Source organism: Crocuta crocuta, unplaced genomic scaffold (genome assembly GCF_008692635.1).
Source record: "Crocuta crocuta isolate KB4526 unplaced genomic scaffold, BGI_CrCroc_1.0 scaffold36, whole genome shotgun sequence".
NCBI lineage: Eukaryota > Metazoa > Chordata > Mammalia > Carnivora > Hyaenidae > Crocuta > Crocuta crocuta.
In genome coordinates, this window is record NW_027532203.1 from 17,111,568 (window position 1) to 17,129,395 (window position 17,828).

Genomic DNA, 17,828 nt, shown 5'->3' on the forward strand with positions numbered 1-17,828 from the left:
TTTCCAGAAGGAGGAGCAGGTTTTCGCAGGACGTGGCTGGAAGGATAAATCTAGAGACAGACGTATAGTCTGGTGCTAGGGGTTTAGGTGGGGACAGGAAACGTGCCCCTGTTTTCACTGTGAAATAGTTGGTCAGGATATGTGCATAGAAGGTAATGGGAACAGGAAAATTGAAGAGAGTAGCAAAGGCGTCGGGGAGGGTGCCGACCAGGAACAGGGATAAGAATTAGTCGGCAGTGTCCGAGCAGGCAAGGTAGATACTATGTATAATTTCTGGCACTGAATGGCCAGCGGACTTTGAAGAAGCTTGGGCCTTGGTTTCTTTATCTGAAAATAAGAGCATTGATCAGGCTCTATGACTGTATACATACTTTAAGGCAAGGAGGAGCTGATAGGAAACTTCTAGGTAGCTATATAATTTACTCCTTGAAATCCACCATTGACCTCTTTAGGGCCCAATAGTAGTTGGCTCTTTCCCACCATTAATGATGTTCTGGCCACTCATCAGCTAACACAATTGTCAGACTTCTTCAGCAAAATGCCTATTTCATAGCCGAGGACTGTTTACAGTAAGGACAAACAACTGGGGCTCATTAATTCAATCATTAGGACACTGATTATGCATCTATTGTCTACTCTCGTTAGTTATGTTAAATAAGCTCTTCATTCTTCGTCAGAGCAATTATGCTAACACGCTTGAAATTTTCCAAGAGCATTATACCTTCATACACTAATCCTGCCTAGCAGCAGCTTGGCTCAGTCAATATTGTCACACACAGACAATTATAATCAAGGCATAGGGCCCTATTGTTGACATATGACTACCAAATTATCCTTCTTCACAATAGAACTTTAAATAATTTGTACATTGTTCTTTCCGCATTGAGACATGGGCCTTTGTCTAGTTTTTCCCCAAATACGTGGATCTTAAATAATATTTAAACGCCTTTATGGGCGTGCTCATTGCATTAAAACTGTATTATGATTTACCAAGTAATATTTGAGCAATCATTAGATTAGCTACCTAATAATCAATGGATCCAATGATTATTTATGCTGTTAAATGTATAGATACGAAATATAATATTAATTATCAGATGCCTAGAGAATGATGAGACATATGTTTTTAGTTTTCACTAAATATGTTTTTCTCAACCAGTGCCAACTTCTCAATTCCTTTCTCCCTTTAAATCTAAAAATCCCTAAGTGAATGTCTTCCTTTCTTGAGAAAGTTTGGCCGTAAAATGAGAATTTTCCACCATGTTTTTATGATAGGCACATAACAGATAAATGCCAAACTTAATTCTTTGCTCTTACGCATACTTTATTCTTGTCTCCAGCATTTCCATCAGACGTTAAATTTTTATTATTTTTAATAAAAACTAACATGTGAATAATGACTGTGTGTACACAGAGGCAGGTGTACACATCTTCAACATAAGTTCATTTGAAACATTATTACTGAGATAAAAACCCAGCTGACATTGTATTTCTTCATTGTCATTTGTAACAAAAGTAACCCCAGACTTTTGTTCTTCGCAATTTCTACTTAAGTTATCTCACTTGATTGGTGTCCTTTTAGTTGCAAATAACTGGATCTTTCTTTAGGATGTAGTATGCTTGCTGCAATTTCGTTCCACCAGGATGAGGGAATACATGGATTGGATGCAGATAGGATACTCAATAGTTGTATCAAGGCCACTCAGTAGATGGGGCAAAGCTGTGCAGAATGTCTGCAGATTCTTGACCCACACAGAGCATAGTTCTGCTATACAAATGCTCTATTTCACCTTTTTTTCAATTACTTAGTGTTTTTTGTTTTTTTTTTTTAATCTTACAGTGTGGGAGACAACTGAGAACAAGATGCTGTCTTTGTCCTTCAGGGATTTACAATCCAAATGGGGAGACAAAACATACACATGAGAAGTTTAAAAACTGCTCAAGACTAAACTAACTGATCAAGGCATTAATCAAAGTCATGGTATGTAAATCATTTTGACTATGAGAGAAAATTCATAGGTGAGTGATATCCCTTGGGCTGGAGAAACCAGGAAGGGTTTTACAGATTTATCAGAGAGGAGATGGAACTTGAGTTATATCTTTTGAAATCTCAGTAAAAGGATAGATTTTTTAAAAATTCAAACTGCAGAAGAATTAGTGATGAAATTTATCCAACTCACGACTCCATGGATCTCTTTCCAGAAGCAACCACCATTACTATCTTTCCTCTGTGCCTTTCCAATACATTTAACTACTTTTAAATTGATTCCGGATTGATTTAAGTTCATTTATTTTGAGAGAGAGAGAGAGAGGAGAGCGAGCGAGCAAGCAGAAGAGGGGCAGAAAGAGAGGGAGAGAGAATCCCATGCAGGCTCTGTGCTATCAGCGCAGAGCCCAATGTGGGGCTTTAACCCACAGACCGTGAGATCATGATGGGAGCTGAAACCAAGAGTCAGATGCTTAACCGAGCCACCTAGGCATCCCTGAATTGATTTTGCTTTGATTTTGAAATGTCATGCATAATGAAGGGTTAAACTTGTCTAGCCAAATGAAAATAAGACTCAGCATAATTTATACAACAGGGACTTACTGATCGGTCTGTCTTAAGGTACCCCAGTGGATTTCCAAATTGATTGTTGCCACGACAATCTCTGCTCCATCTGCCTTTAGTTTCTGTCTTGACCCACTTTAGCGTAGACACATTTCTAGCAGAGGGGGCAGTAAGCATGCTCCCATTTCTAAGCCCTTTGGGGACATCATTGCAGTCAGGTTGCCCCTCCTCCCCTTTCCTCAATCTTAGAGGTCCTGGAAAGCTTCCTAAAGGGAAGAGTTAGGAACCCAAATTCTGACACTTTGGAGAGACGGTCTAATGTAGACCTCAAGCATATTATCCATTCAATTAATGTACCCAAGGCACCTAACTCCCACATTGGGAGCTGATTCTTCCGGAATCCCAGCCACCCTTTTGTTTCTTCTCCTACTCATCCACGTGGACACCCAAATGCACAACCAGATCACAAAGGAGAAAATATTTGTGTGACCCAGGGTAGCTTTTTATAAGCTATTTCATATTAAACCTGTTGGCTTGTGTTAGCAGAAAGACCAAAAACCAAAAAACAGCCTTCTTACTTTTATATTGAACAGCCTTTGCCCTAGTCTATCCTCCCTGGAGTCTCTGGGAAGTGGAAACAGAACTCTTAGGTGGAACAGCTCCACCAATTGGCTTCCCGGGTCTCCTTCACAAGCTTATTTTTAAAAGAGGTGAATATAGTTGCTTCTAAAGTGACAATGGTAGAAACCACCCTGGAGGCAAACTTTTGAAGCATTTCTGCTCAGTAGGCTCATCTTAGAAGGCAACAGAAAGGAAGAGATGACAACGACTATTGACTTTCTTTTAATTTCAAAGCCCTATGCGATTCATGTTCATATTTATTACTTTATTTAATCACCACATAACTATATTTAAACAGCCATCATTTCAGGTGAATTCCACTGGTCAAAGCTTGAAAGTCTGGAAAACCTGTAAGACACAAAGAATGGCCATTTAGAGGTACTCTCTTCGGGGAAGCTTTCATTTTTGAAAAGAAAGTCTGTTTCAAGAAGACTTGCTGTTTGAAATGGTCATCTGGCCTGGTAGAAAACAGATGTGTACTGCTAGTGCCGTTTTCCTCCTTTGTCTTGTGCTCCCAATTGAAGCCACGAAGTAAGGATTGAGGGGAATGAGTGCGGGCCATGGAGCCAAGAAAACAGAGTTCTAGTCTTGTCTTTGGCACTCACTACCGGAACAAGACCTGTTTCTTTTCATTTTTAGTTCTATGGTGCCCCCTGCCAAACATAATAGGTGCTTAATAAATACTTGATGCAATTAATAGGGTTCAGTGTTTCAGCATAGGCTTGGGCGTCCGTAGGGTACAAGCGACAAGATTTCCGGGGTGCGGACACCCACCCACCAGCTTTGGACAGCCAGCAGCTTAGGGCCTTGTACCGCAGATGTGCGAAGTTGGGGCCTAAAAACATCGACTCATCAGTGGAGAATTGAAGAGGAAGGTAAGATAATCCAGCAATTAAGGGGCATCGTGCTACGCGCTTATCTTTGAGATTTCGCGAGGACCTTTCAGATCATGCATTACTAGCACCATTTTTAACGAAGACCAGCAAGATTCCTGTTCTACTTAAATATACCTGGTATCCCTTACCCTGCTCCTAAAGCCCGTAAAATCCCTGGCTAGGGCTTATTTACATCTCGGACCCCGCCCCGTTCACCACCACGAGGACCCCGCCCACTCACTCGCCTCCTGGAGGGTCCAAGGTGGGTCGGGTCCCCGGGTTTCTGCGGACCCCTCTTCTGCCCCATCTCTTTCCTTCCCCACGGAGGNGGCAGCGCGGCGCGTTACGTGCCTTCCCTTCACCTGCTCCTTATCCCTACCCTCCCCTTCTCTTCCCAGAGCCTCGTGGGAGCGCGCCCGAGACGTAGTCAACCGAAACCGCGGGCGTCCCACCCAGCCTCGTCCTCGGCCGCCCGGCAGCCCTCCCGCCCGGCCGCGCCTCGCCTCACGCTCTACGGGGGAGGCGGGACCAATCAGAGAGCGACGTCTCCCTTCCGATTCGAGGCCCCCGACGCGCGGCTCACACCCCGAGCACCGCGCGCGCTGATTGGCTGCGCGCGCCGCCGGTCCGGCCGGGAGGGCGGGGCGGCCAAAGGGAAAGAAGGTGGGGAGGTAGTGGCCCGCGACTCTCCGAACCCCGCTCGCGTCCCGACCCTTCCCGGGCGCTCGGCCTCCTTCCTTCCCTCCTCCGCTCGCCCCGTCTTCCGTGCGCGCCGAGCGGTGCGCTCGGCCGGCGTGCCTCGCGCCCTAACGGGCGGCCGGGGGCGCCAATCAGCGNTCCGCCGTGAACGCGCTGGGTAGTTTGTGGTTCTGATTTTCAAAGCTGGAGGGGCGGAGCTCTGGTTTCGGGAGTTGTTGGCAAGCCGTGTTAGGAGCGTNATTCTCACAAGCACGCACACGGCTGATACTCGCCGAGATTCTTCTGCATTCACTTGTGAAAGTTACTCTGTGAGTGGAGTCTATTAGTTTTTATCACACGCCTTTCGAAAGCACGCTAATTGATTCGCGTGTTTCAAACTTGGTTTACAAATTGCAACTTTGTTTTGTTCTCTCTTGGGCGATACTGTCCTCCGGTTGGGTACTTTGGTCTTTTACCTAACCTTTTTGCGGTTATGGTTTCCTTTTGATCCCAAACAAAAGAAAAACAATACCTAGGTTGGTTATGTTGTTCCTTCCTCTTGACCTCTGAAAAGCTGAATACTACCGGTTTCTCGTCAAGTAAACCTTTAGTTAGAAAAGCATCTCCAGGTAAAACGGACTTGGAAGCATTTTCCATCAGAATCGTTGTCTTGTTTGTTACAGTTTGGAGTGTCCCAAGTTTTGCTGCTTTGAACTTCTGAAATGACACTTGTAAAGTATCTTTTACTAGATAAATGGTCACGCTGATTTAACTTGGGAATAATTACATCTTTCAAAAGTGCTCCTTGAAATTTTAATTTATAGAATTGTTCATAATTCTGTAATCTTAGTTCCTTTTCATTTTTTCTGATTTTATATGAAAATCGATCATATAAGGATCATATAAGGATTAAGTATCACCGATCGTAAGGATGTTTTTCTTTGAGCCAAATAAGATAATTAGTTTGCTGTTTGCCCTGAAAATAATTTGCTAATCGAGTTTTTACGCCCTTTAAAAAGTTTTTCTTAGATGGAAGTGTAAGTTAAACAGTTAAATGAAGTTTGAGGCGTTTTAATGTAAATACATAGATAAGTGAAGCAAATATAATAGATGGGAGAAATAATGTAGATTTCATAAATCTATACTAGTTTGAGGATTTTTTCTACATTTGCTTAAAAAAAAACCATACTGGATTTTGGAGGAGTTTTCTCAACCAGAAGGTCACTTAGCAAACATTTGTATTAAATTTGAAAAGTAACACTGATTTTATTTTTAAAGTTACTTAAGTTTTGCCATAAAATTAGTCGTGGTAATAAATAAGAATATTTTGAGTCCAAGTGCCCACTTAGTACCTTTAATGTTAAAATTGAGCTTAAAGTAGTTCATTGGCAAGTTTTAATCAGTGTGATTGGAAACCTCCATTTCTGGGCTTGTTTGGTAAGAAATTGCTCTCAGAGCTTTGCTTTTATGCTTTGTAGTTGTGTCTTCTAAAGTGATTTCACATTGTAGGTGTTCAGCAAAAGTTTGGTTTTTCATGGTTGTAACTTGTGCCTAGCTGAAAGTGATCAAATCTCTACATGACCTGTAAAGTTCGTGTAATAATAGTCTTGTGAGAAACCATGCAGGGTAATTTCCTGTTGTTTGTGGCTTGTCAGGCTGGGTATGTGTTTTAACTAAGTAGTTGGGGTTGGTTTTGTATATATCAGCAGTCACTCTTTAATAGGAATAAAGGTTATTCTTCAAGATGGCAAAAGGCCTCCTTTTCATTTTCATATTGTAAATATTAGAATCCTATTATTATAATGTTCACGTTGAGGAGAGAGATGTGGCCGCATAGCCTGCTGATCAAACACCGGTTTATTAAGTTTTTATATTTAGGTGATATTTTCAGTTTTCGCTTTTATAAACGTCTGAATGCCCTCCTTAGTTATTCTTTTGGTTTTGTACTTTAGGACTCCAACAGCCTTGTTTTAGAGCAGCTTTTTTTTTTTTTTTTTTTAATACAGGTGTTTTTGTAATGCTTATAAAAGCTGTATTTAGTGCAGTCGGGCAGATGGGGGCTCATTCATGTTCTTGGGACGAGAGAGTCATTTTTAGAGGATGGAGAGGGGCATGTCTTTTAGATCCCTTGTCTTTTGGTGGGAGGAGAGGAACCATTGTTAAGCTTTTAGTTTTTTGGGTTTTTTTGCAAGATGAAAGTTGTTTTCCACTAAGTGGTGCAAGGGTATGTTAGAAGTGAGAAATAAATCCAAAGATTTCAAAACCAGTTCAGGAGAGATTATACATCTATTCAACAAATAACTTGTATTTATTGAACAAGTAGCATTTATTCAACAAGTAAAATAGGCTTTGCTGAGTGGCAGGCCTTGGACTCGGCAATAAAGTATCTAACAGGGAACAACTATCCTGTCATTCCTTAACGGAATTTTAAAAAGTAGAAACTCCTTCTGTCTCCTGCCTTGTGCTCCAGTCTTTATTTTTTTATTTATTTAAAAAAATTTTTTAAATGTTTATTTTTGAGAGAGAGAGAGAGGTGGGGAGGAGGGGCAGAGAGAGAGAGGGAGACACAATTTGAAGCAGGCACCAGGCCCTGAGCTGTCAGCACAGAACCTGATGCAGGGCTGCAACTCACAAACTGTGAGATCATGACCTGAGCCGAAGTCGGACGCTTAACCAAGTGAGCCACCCAGGTGCCCCGTCCTCCAGTCTTTAGACTAAGAAAATCACTTTATTGTACAAATTGAGGGAGCTGCTGATGTGTTACTGAGCAGGTCCCTAAAGTATGCCAGCATTGCATACTTTACTGTAGAGGACGTCAGGTTGTTAACTGTAGCGTCACCGGGAACAGTCTGTATTTTGTGGGGATGTGGCCAGTGTTTCAGAAACACGTTTGCTGCTGAACAGGTCAACACTTGTAGAGCTAAACATCATTTGGCTTTAGTTTGACTATCTACTGCCCTTTAGTTATAGAAACTGGCTGGAGAAAGAAAGCAAACCTGCACGTTCCGGAAAGAAAGCAGACACGTTCCAGTGAAAAAAATTGGAAGTAAAGTGCAAAGACAATGACCTACATGGAGAATAAGGATTGGGCTGCAATCTCAAGTAGTGGAATGGCCAGGGGTTGTGGTGTCAGAGAGACGGACACTAATAGTTGGTTTCTTGGTTACTATGTTGGGCAAATTGCTTAACTCCTAAGCCTTGTTTTTCTGACTGAAAACGGCGGTAATGATACCTGTCTCTTCAGGTTATTATGAGGATTCAGTGATTGTGGTTGAAGTACCTAGAACATTGCCGCAGATGTAGGGGCCTCCCAGATGATCTCTAGCTCTCTTCTGGTTGTAGCTTTCTTTTTCTTTCTTTCTTTTTTTTTTTTTTAAAGTTTATATATTTTGAGAAAAGCGAGTGAGCACAGGTTGGGTAGGGGCAGAAAGAGGGAATTCCAAGCAGTTTCCACACAAATAGCGCAGAGCCTGATGTGGGCTTGAGCTCATGAACCCTGGGATCATGACCTGAGCCGAGATCAAGATTTGGGCCCTTAACCAACTGAGCCACCCAGGCGCCATGTATTCTAGTTGTAGCTTTCAGTGGTTCTCTTTCTAATCCTGATGATTGCCTACACTCTTAATTCTCAACCTATTGTAAAATGCATTTGAGAAGCAAACACCAAGCAAAGAAGGTCTGGGGCAGCCAAGCTGACTTAAGTCCATACCTAAAGTTCTAGTGATAGGAGAGCCATTGAGACCCTTAATCAGAACCTGTTGGCATTTATTTCAGATGTTTCTAACAAAGTTATCTAGCTTCTAAACCCATAGTAGATTAGAAACAAGTAATCGTGGGTAATGTGGGAGGTTAAGAGGAGTGAATTTGGGGGTGGGGTAGGAGGATGGGGAACTGTTAGCCTGTGTCTGTCTCAAAAGAAGAAAACAGATAACAGCCTGGTGAGCATAATAGAGATAATCTATAAGACACAGAACAAATATTCAGAGCCTAACTAGCATGTCTGGGACCATTCAGTGCAGGACCGGACCCGAAAGCACAGTAATGAATGTTCATCAATTAGCTTAAGCCATGTTTGGGAAAATCTTTTTAAGAGTGCAGTAATCTATATAGTATACTTCAGGTTGTTCTTAAAGGGGTAGAATAAGCCGTATGGCATGGCTTATTTCATGAAACATCCACAGTACCTACTATGACCAAGATGTTTTTGATTTGTTTTGCCATTTAGAGCACCACTGTTCAGACTGAGAAGCCTTTCATGCGAGGCCAGTAGTAAAGAAAGGTGATCTGAGTTCTGTAGCACCCCATGCCACCCCTTTTCTTAGAGTAGGTCATTCCTTGTCAGTCTGCGGGGGTGTCAGGTAAAATGTTTCACTGAGACTAAAGAGTGTGCTAGAGATTTCTAGGACTGAATAAGTACTGACAGTTGGCTAGCCTGTCTGTTGCCTCTTATGTGTGACTCTGACCCAGTATTTAGCCTTAATATTTTTTTTAGATTATTCTCCTTCCTACCTAGAGAGTTACTTTCCAAATTATCTATTCTATTCAATGTTAATTGGTGACCTTGTAACACTTAGCCTTAGTTTTTTGTTTGTTTGTTTTATCAGTAGTACACAAGTAATTCAGTCTTACTCATTTAAAAATGCAGTTTGAGGCTTATTGCTTGTCTCAGATCAATTTTGATCATTACTCCAGATTGTTATAATTGCGATGTATTCAATTAGGACATATTTCAGTGCTGATTCTAGCTAGACACGTCAAGGATAGCTCTCAGCTTCAGTTTCAGTGATTTCATGTGCAGAGAATATAATTTTGCCATGCTGGATGGATTTAGACACTGCCTTTGATTTGGCCAGATAGCCAGAACTATTAAGCTAATTCTGTGACTTACTTACCCGCCTTACATTCTAGAGTGTACAGGTTCCTCTTAGATGGAACTCAGCCACAGTGGTGGGACTGGTGCCTGGTAATTAACATCTCTTGAGTTTGTGTTTTTTTTTTTTTTTTTTAGGGTTTTTATATATTTTTGAGACAGAGATCAAGCATGAGTGGGGAAAGGGCAGAGAGAGAGAGGGAGCCACAGAATTGGAAGCAGGCTCCAGGCTCTGAGCTGTCAGCACAGAGCCCGATGTGGGGCTCGAACTCACGGACCATGAGATCATAACCTGAGCCGAAGTCAGACGCCCAGCCGACTGAGCCACCCAGGCACTGCTAGTTTGTGTTCTTAAGAAAAGAAATCCTATAATGAGTGACTTTAATCCCATTAAAATTTGTGAGTTTATTTCATAGTAATTTGAAATGGTCACTAATTCTTCTAGGTAGTCCTGTAATTTTTCTTTTTCTTTCCTTTTTGGCTTGAGGACAAGAGCAGTGGAAAGTAAGTGTAGACCTCATTTGCTGTCTGTTCAGTACATGTGTCCAGTTTGCATCTGAAAACCTGCATTTCCATAAATCTGGTGTCCTACTCCTAACTCACTTACATTTTAGGAGGAGGGCATCGTTTCAGGCTTAATGTATTCGTTTAGTATGGAAGAATAATCTTGCGGGGAGCCATTGGAAGTCCATCAAGTTCATTACCTTGATTCAAAAGAGATACCATCTGAGCAAGTAACATGGGAAATCTGTGATTTTGTAATTTGCCTGTGTTTAAGGTGAAGTACAGTTTCACATGCTACTTCAGCTCTTCCAAAAATTCTGTAAAGAGATAATGGTTAAATTTTGTAAATATTAAGGAAATGCTCTATTTAAGTCCTGTCCTTCCTTACAAAATATGGGGCAGTGAATCTGATGTGCAAAGTTCGCAGAATAAACTGATAAATGCTACAATGGAAGCAGGGCCCGTGAGCTTTCTCCCTTGATTTGAATGAACTATGGAAACTTTTTTGTTGACTAAAGATGTTCTATCTGTGGCAGTGAATGCAAATTTTCCATGCTTAGACCAGCCTTTTACTTCACAGAGAGCTGGTTAGGCAGTAGTTCATGTAAGCTGGCCATTTAAACTTTTATTTATAAACTGTTTCTAAGTATCAGAGGGTTCAGTTTTGGTCTGAGGTTTGTACCTTGTTTCTGCTTGAAGCCAGTAGTTTTCAGACTTAATGCGCACCATCCCCTGTCCCCCATGTGCACAACAGCAACCAGAAGGCACAAAACATTATGCAGAATCTCAAAATGTTAGGGGGATGGGCGGTTGCAGAAGCCCTGCTTGCTCAGTTGTCCTCTCCCCAGGGAAACCCTGAGCACTGAGATCGTGGAGAAAAACCTTGGCTTTAGACCAGAACTAATATGGTGGACACTAGCCACAGGTGGCTACTTAGCACTTGAACTATGACAGCCATAACTGAGGAAGTAAATGTTAACTTTAATTTTAATAGAAAGTTCTGTTGAATATCCCTACTCTAGACTTCGCTTTGATTGCACTTTCACACCCTGAGGACTGTACCCACTTGATGTGGCTGTAAGTGGCTGCTTCAGCTGAAGGTCAAGACAGACTCTGGGAGTTGGAAGGGCAGTTGGAGTATGACTGTTCGTGCCCATTTGAGTCCAGGCCTGTGTGGTCTCCTAATAATATTTGGATGCTTTTTTTTTTAAAATATCATCTGGGAATGATAAACCAGTGTGTAAATCTATGTTTACAAGCTGATTATAGACATATAGGTTCCATACAACTTTTTCAAGGGGAAAGGAACAGAACTCCAAGAATAGGTAGTCTCTTTCCACAGTAGTCTCTGTGTAATGTGGCCTTTCCTTGAGCTAATGACCTACTTTCAGGGTTAAATTCATGCTCTCACTTTAGGTTTTAACAGTCCATTAAATTGAACACATGAATGTTTTCTCTTTGCTTTAATGTAAAAGACGCTTATCGTTCACCAGTGGGGCCACCTTTTATTTCCAAGAGCACGGCCTTTCCTTACTGGCTCACAACTTTGGAAAAGAGCATAGTTACAGTGAGAATTGAGAAAGCTGTCTTTCAGTTAGTTGTTATCTATCTTTTTAGTTTCTTAATGTTTTCTGTTCTCATTTCTTTGACTAAAACCGTTATCAAAATCCGGGTCATTAGATGTTTGTTTTGTTTTGTTTTTGGTCTACCTGTGTAGTACATGTTTGAACATGGGTTGCCGAAAGTCTAATGGCAATTTTATACTCTTTCTAGAAGGACCTTAGGTGTTTGAGACAGTACCATCACATTGCAAATATTTTATGTTGAAATATCTAACTTGACTTTCTTTTGAAATAAAAATTCATATAGGTATTTGGGGAATATTTTGTATTGTAATTTGAAGATATTTGAAAACTACATTTGCTTTCTATATTTAATCACTTCCTTTGTTCTAGACTTGCACCTTGTGAAACGTTTTTTTTGCCACTCTTTCATATTCTGCTTCCTACTCCGCTTTCAGAAGTTACCAGTGAATTCTGAACAGCCAAGTTTAGCAGTCTTTTTCAGTTATCATACTACTTTTTTCCAGTGTTTGCCATTATTGACTAAACTCTTCTTTACCTAGATTTCTTAACATCCCACAGACATGCCAAAGCAGACACAGATTAGGCCCGTTCTACCTGCTATAAATGTTGAATACAATGTAAGACTTTTCCTTAGGTACAATATATATTTTTTCTCTTATGTGTATAGTTGATCTAGAGAGGGAGGGGAGAAAGGAAGAGAGGAGAGGGAGAGAAGTGTTCTCAAGTACCAGAAACTTGGAAATCAGTCAGTGTTCAGGAAAAGCTGGCTTTGGGGAACTTACTAGTTAAAGAATCCAGTTGCTAGGGATGAAGTTGTAATGATATGACTCTGGGAACTATATGTTGTGTGTGTGTGTGTGTGTGTGTGTGTGTGTAAAAACTATCCCAGTATCATTAAAATATCTGGCCTGTGGGAAAAACAAGCTTCAACGCTCTCTGTGAAGGAACTAGAAAAACACTAGTCTTTATAGATGAACTCACATATCACATGAAGGCCAAACATGGTAAATAAAAAGCAGATACCAGCTAGAAGTAGAATGAGGGGCTTTTAAAATAGGTAATACATTATTGCCATTCAAAATTCAAAAGGTACAAAAGGATATATGGTAAAGTCTCCTTCCGAGCCTACCCCTTGCCACCCAGTTGCTTTTCCAAAGACTAGTAACATTACTAGGTTTTTGTGTAATATTCTAGAAGTTTTGTACATATATTACTTTTAGTACAAATGGTTATGTATTTTATATAATCACTTGTAGATTATTCCATGTCAGTACATAATGAGTGCCCGTTTACTTTTGGTTTTACAGTATTATTTTGTATGGGTGCCTATATATTTGACCAGTCCTCTGTTGATGGACATTTAGGTTATTTCCAGTCTTGTGGTCTTAACAACAGTGTTGCAACAAATAAACTTAGTTTATTCATCATTCTACACATACATGAGGTAGGTTTCTAGAAGTAGGTCAAAGGATATTTACATTTATGTATGTATTCTATGGAATGGACTTTATTTATTTTTGAGTAGGTAATGCATGAATATGGTACAAAATTCAACAGAAACAAAATAGTAAATAATGAAAAGTCACCCTTGGATCTCCCACCTCCTGCTCCCCAGTTCCACTTTCCAGAAATGGAGCCATTGGTTGGAGCTGCTTTGTTGTGTATCCTTCTGGAACTAATCATGTGTGGTTACTGAGCCCTCAAAATATGGTGAGTCAGAATTGAGATGGGCTGCAAGTGGAAACTACACAGGAGGTTTATAACATTTAGAACAAAAATTAGATATAGAGTATCTTAATTTTTAGTACTGATAGTGCATTGAGATAGTAATTTTGGATATAGTGGCATTAATTATTCAATTTAAATGATTAATTTTACATTTTTACTTTTGTTTTTTAATGTGGGGAGTAGAAAATTTACAGTTATATGTGGATTGCATCCTATTTCTGTTGGGGAGCACTGGTCTAAAGAAATTCCACGTGTATACAGACATGTATGAATATATGAGAATTTCTCTGGCAGTTTTTTTTTCTTTTGCATTGTAGTCTATGGGAGCAGAAATCTGTTAAGGCGATGGTTAAAAGAGAGGTATCACGTGATTCTTTGCTGTATCATTTACTCTTAACCATTTACCATGATCATTGTGGGTCTCATCAGTGAAAGGCCTGCTTCCATTGACTTTTATGATGTCTGTGCACTTTGGAGAGAAGCCTGGCATTATTCTTGGCTATGTTTTTGAATTTGCTCCAATTGCATTGGTTGCCTGTACACCTAGGACACAGTAGTCATCCTGGGATCTCTCTTCATTCTTGGTTATCTTATGAGGTTTTTTCCTTCCTTCACGTTTTTTCTTTGTTAGATCTCTTATTTTGGCTCTCCTTCCTTTTGATGAGACATATCCTTCAAGACTTTCCTTGAGAGAGGAATGTGTTGGGTAAATATCTGGAGATGTGACATGCCTGAATATACCTTTATTCTACCCTGGTTGGGTAATAGAATTCTGGGTTGAAAGTAATTTTCCCCCCAGAATTATGAAGCTGTTGCTCTGTTGACCTCACTTAGACACTGTTACTCTTGAGAAAACCAAAGCTATTCTGATTCTTTTCTAAATAACCTGTTGTTTCTCCCAGGAGACTAGGCTTTTCTTTGTCTTTAGCATTCTGAAGTTTCACAGCCACCAACCTGGAAGTGGGTATGTTTTCTTCTCTTTTCCTGAGGTCTTGATTGGCCCTTTAGATCTGGAAACTCCGTCTTTTGGTTCAGGGACTATTTCTTGATTTCTTTGATTAACCCCTGCCCTGCCATTATTTCTGATGTCCTCTTTGGACCTTCTGAATTAGTCCTTCAGTTCTCTTCACTTTTTCTGCTATTTCCTATCCTACTGTTTTACTTTCTAGGTTCCCTCTACCTTACTTCCAACGCTTTTGATGCCTGCCCCCTTCTCCCCTTTCTACTATCAAGAACTATCTAGCTATCCAAAGCTATTCTTTTATTTCTTGAATGTTCCTTTTGTAAAGCATGCTGCTCTTGGTTCAGGGTTTCTCTGTCTTCTCTCATTTCTCTAGCTGTGTTGATTTTTACAATGATTTCTCTGTAGGTCTCACATTTCTTGAGTTGCATTTTTAGGTCTGGGCCATTGTTTCACCAGATAATGAGAGTCATCCTTGACAACAAATGTAAGGGTCCAGAAGGCTGATTGGAAACTGAGCCTGTGGGGGAGGCTTGTCTCCTTTCAGTTTCAGTGTAGAGTAATCTGTGTGAGCTGTTTGTTGGTAAACTCTCAGTATTAGTATCTGTACGTCTTTTCTCCTTGGTTGGGTCAGGTACCCCAGAGAAGAGTCTTGGTCTGACTAAATGGGTAAAGGTCTGGCTGCTAGTGTTTTGGGAGCCAGAAACCCAGTGGAGGAACGGTCTGGGAGTCTGCATTCAGCATGCAATGTAGTCATGTTCATTTACTCCTCTCTCTTCCTCATGATCCCCAGGCGATCTCCATCTCCTAGTCCAGTGTGACTGTTTTACTTTCTGCTGAGAATAAACATTGAGCCTTCTGGAGAGGGAGAGGAACAGGTACCCAGTGACATAGCTGAGGACAGGATATAATTGCTTCCCAGATATCTCTCACCCAATCCTGCCTCTTTCGTCTCCTCCTCTCTTAGCCCTCAATTTTTGCTGTGACTCGTGCTGTCTTTTACTTAACCCATTGAGGATTCTGCTGTGAAAAGCAGGATGCTTCCCCATACCTCACTTAAAGTTAGTCTCTGATCTGTTCACAGTGACAAACATCCATTCATTTTCCAGTTGTCAACATTTTACTTTTTTTTTTTTTTAACCCTTCTCTATTTGCACGAGATTGTCTTTTTCTAATTCCTTGATTGTGGTTTTTTAATATGCTGCTGTTTTCACCTGGAACCTACTGATGAAAGTTTTCCAGTAAAAAAAATGTTTAAGGGTAACCTCCCCCCTCCCCAAAGAATTGGAATTGAATGTGCGACACCAAATAAGGGTGAGGGAGTGGAAATGAAGGAATTTGATCATTCTAACAGAAGGCAGAAAAGGAGGAAAAAGCAAAGAAGGTGCAGAAGAATTAGAAAACACAAAACAAGATGATAGAAAATTGGCCCAAGTATTCTCATAAAGCTTGCTGGTTAAAGGAGAATGACAACTTAAAAGAGAAAAAAGAAACTCAATTAAATGCTTTTTATTACTAGATACACCTAAAAGTATCATAACATAGTTTCAAAGTAAAGGAGTAAAAAATACACACGCGGCATTAGAATTTATGTCTTAATCCATTTTGGGGTGTTGTAACAGAATTCCATAGTCTTAGGTCGCTTATAAAAACAAATTTATTTCTCACAGATCTGGAGGCTTGAAGTCCAAGTTTAGGGCACCAGCACATTTGGTGTCTGGTGGGGATCTGCTTCCTACTTCATAGACCGTTGTCTTTGCTCTACTCTCATATGGTGCAAGGGGAGAAAGGGGAGTCCTAGGGTTTCTTTTACAAGGGCACTAATCGCATTACTGAGGAAATATTTGTTAGTAAAGACCTAGAGATTAATGAGCTAACTATACAGTGTGATGGGTTAGAAAAAGGAAGGAAATAAAGTTGAGAAACATTAATGGGAAAAAAAAGTTATAATCGGATCAACTGAACCAAAGGTGCCAAGTTGAAAAGAATACGTTTGCCAAGACTGATAGAGGAGGGGAAAAAAGGCACAAATGCATTAGAAATCAAAAGGGATATGACTACAGACAAATTGAGATTTTAAATCTGAGAGCACTGTGAACAGCTTTTTGCCTTTAAATTTGAAAACGATGCACAATTCCTTGTAAAGTAAATTACTAAAATTGGCTGAAGAATAAGAAACTTGACTAGATTATAATTTTAAAACTTAAATTAGACAACTACCTACACCAAAATAAAATTAAATAAAAACCCCAAACCAAGAAACCAAACCCCAAGTGAAAACCCCAGATGGGCAAGTTGTATGGAACATATGAAGAATCAGTGATTCTGGTTTTATACAGAATGTTATAGGAAATAACAGAAAACACAACTTTGTTAGGCTACTGTAATGTTGATACCCCTGGTTGGACAGATGTACGAGGCAAAGGGAATAATAGGCCACATCTCGCTAATGAACATGGCAATAAAAATGTTAGGTAAAATATTAGTATTTGCTTACAACAAAAAACCATAGTTACGGTATGTTTCAGGAATGTAAAGATGATTAAACATAAGAAATCCCATAAATGAAATCACAGCAAAGGAGAAAAGCCAAATGATAATCTTGATGGGTGAAGGGGAAAATAGCGTATGATTAAATTCTGTACTCATTCTTAGAAAACTAGGAGTATGAGAGAACTTACTTAATTTGAGCAAAGGGCATGGTTAAAAAAACAGACACAGAAGTGTACCTATGACATGATTCCAATTATATGAATTTCTAGAACAGGTAAAATTACTTTGATAGAAATCAGTTGGTAACGGGTGAGGAGGGTAGATAGAAAAGGGACACAAGAACCAACTTGACAATAAAGTATTTGTAAAAAAAGGAATGTTCTATATCTTGATTGGGATAATGGATATGTGGATGTATACATTTATCAGAACTCCTCAAACTATACATTTAGCACCTGTGCATTTTATTGTATATAAACTAAGCCTCAATAAAGTTGATTTTTAAACAGTTAATACATAAATACCTGCATTTCTGTATACCATCAACAATTTAAATTTTAAAAAGTCACCCTTTAAAAGGGCAACATAGACTACCAAATACCTAGGAAAAGATAAAGCCGGGGCACCTGGGTGGCTCAATCAGTTAAGCGTCCGACTTCAGCTCAGGTCATGATCTCACGGTTCGTGGGCTCGGGCCCCGTGTCGGGCTCTGTGCCTACAGCTAGCTCAGAGCCTGGAGCCTGCTTCAGATTCTGTATCTCCCCGTCTCTCTCTGACCCTCCCCTGTTCACGCTGTCTCTCTCTCAGAAGTAAATAAGAAAAACATTTAAAAAAATAAAAAAAAAAGGATAAGGCCAAAATGTATAGGACCTTAATGGAGAAAATTTTAAGGCTCATATAATTATAGGGAGATCTATATACTTGTGTTTATGAATAGAAGACACTATTGTATATGTCAGTT

General features: G+C 40.1%; 1 long non-coding RNA gene across 1 annotated transcript; it reads right to left on the minus strand.

The window, feature by feature from the left end:
• Positions 1 to 3,383: 3,383 nt before the first annotated feature.
• LOC144242731 (uncharacterized) lies at positions 3,384 to 4,354 on the minus strand. Its single transcript, XR_013338445.1, has 2 exons — positions 4,289 to 4,354; positions 3,384 to 3,520 (listed from the first exon to the last, which is right to left on the minus strand). It is a non-coding gene; the product is annotated as an uncharacterized LOC144242731 (long non-coding RNA).
• Between the last annotated feature and the right edge of the window lie 13,474 nt (positions 4,355 to 17,828).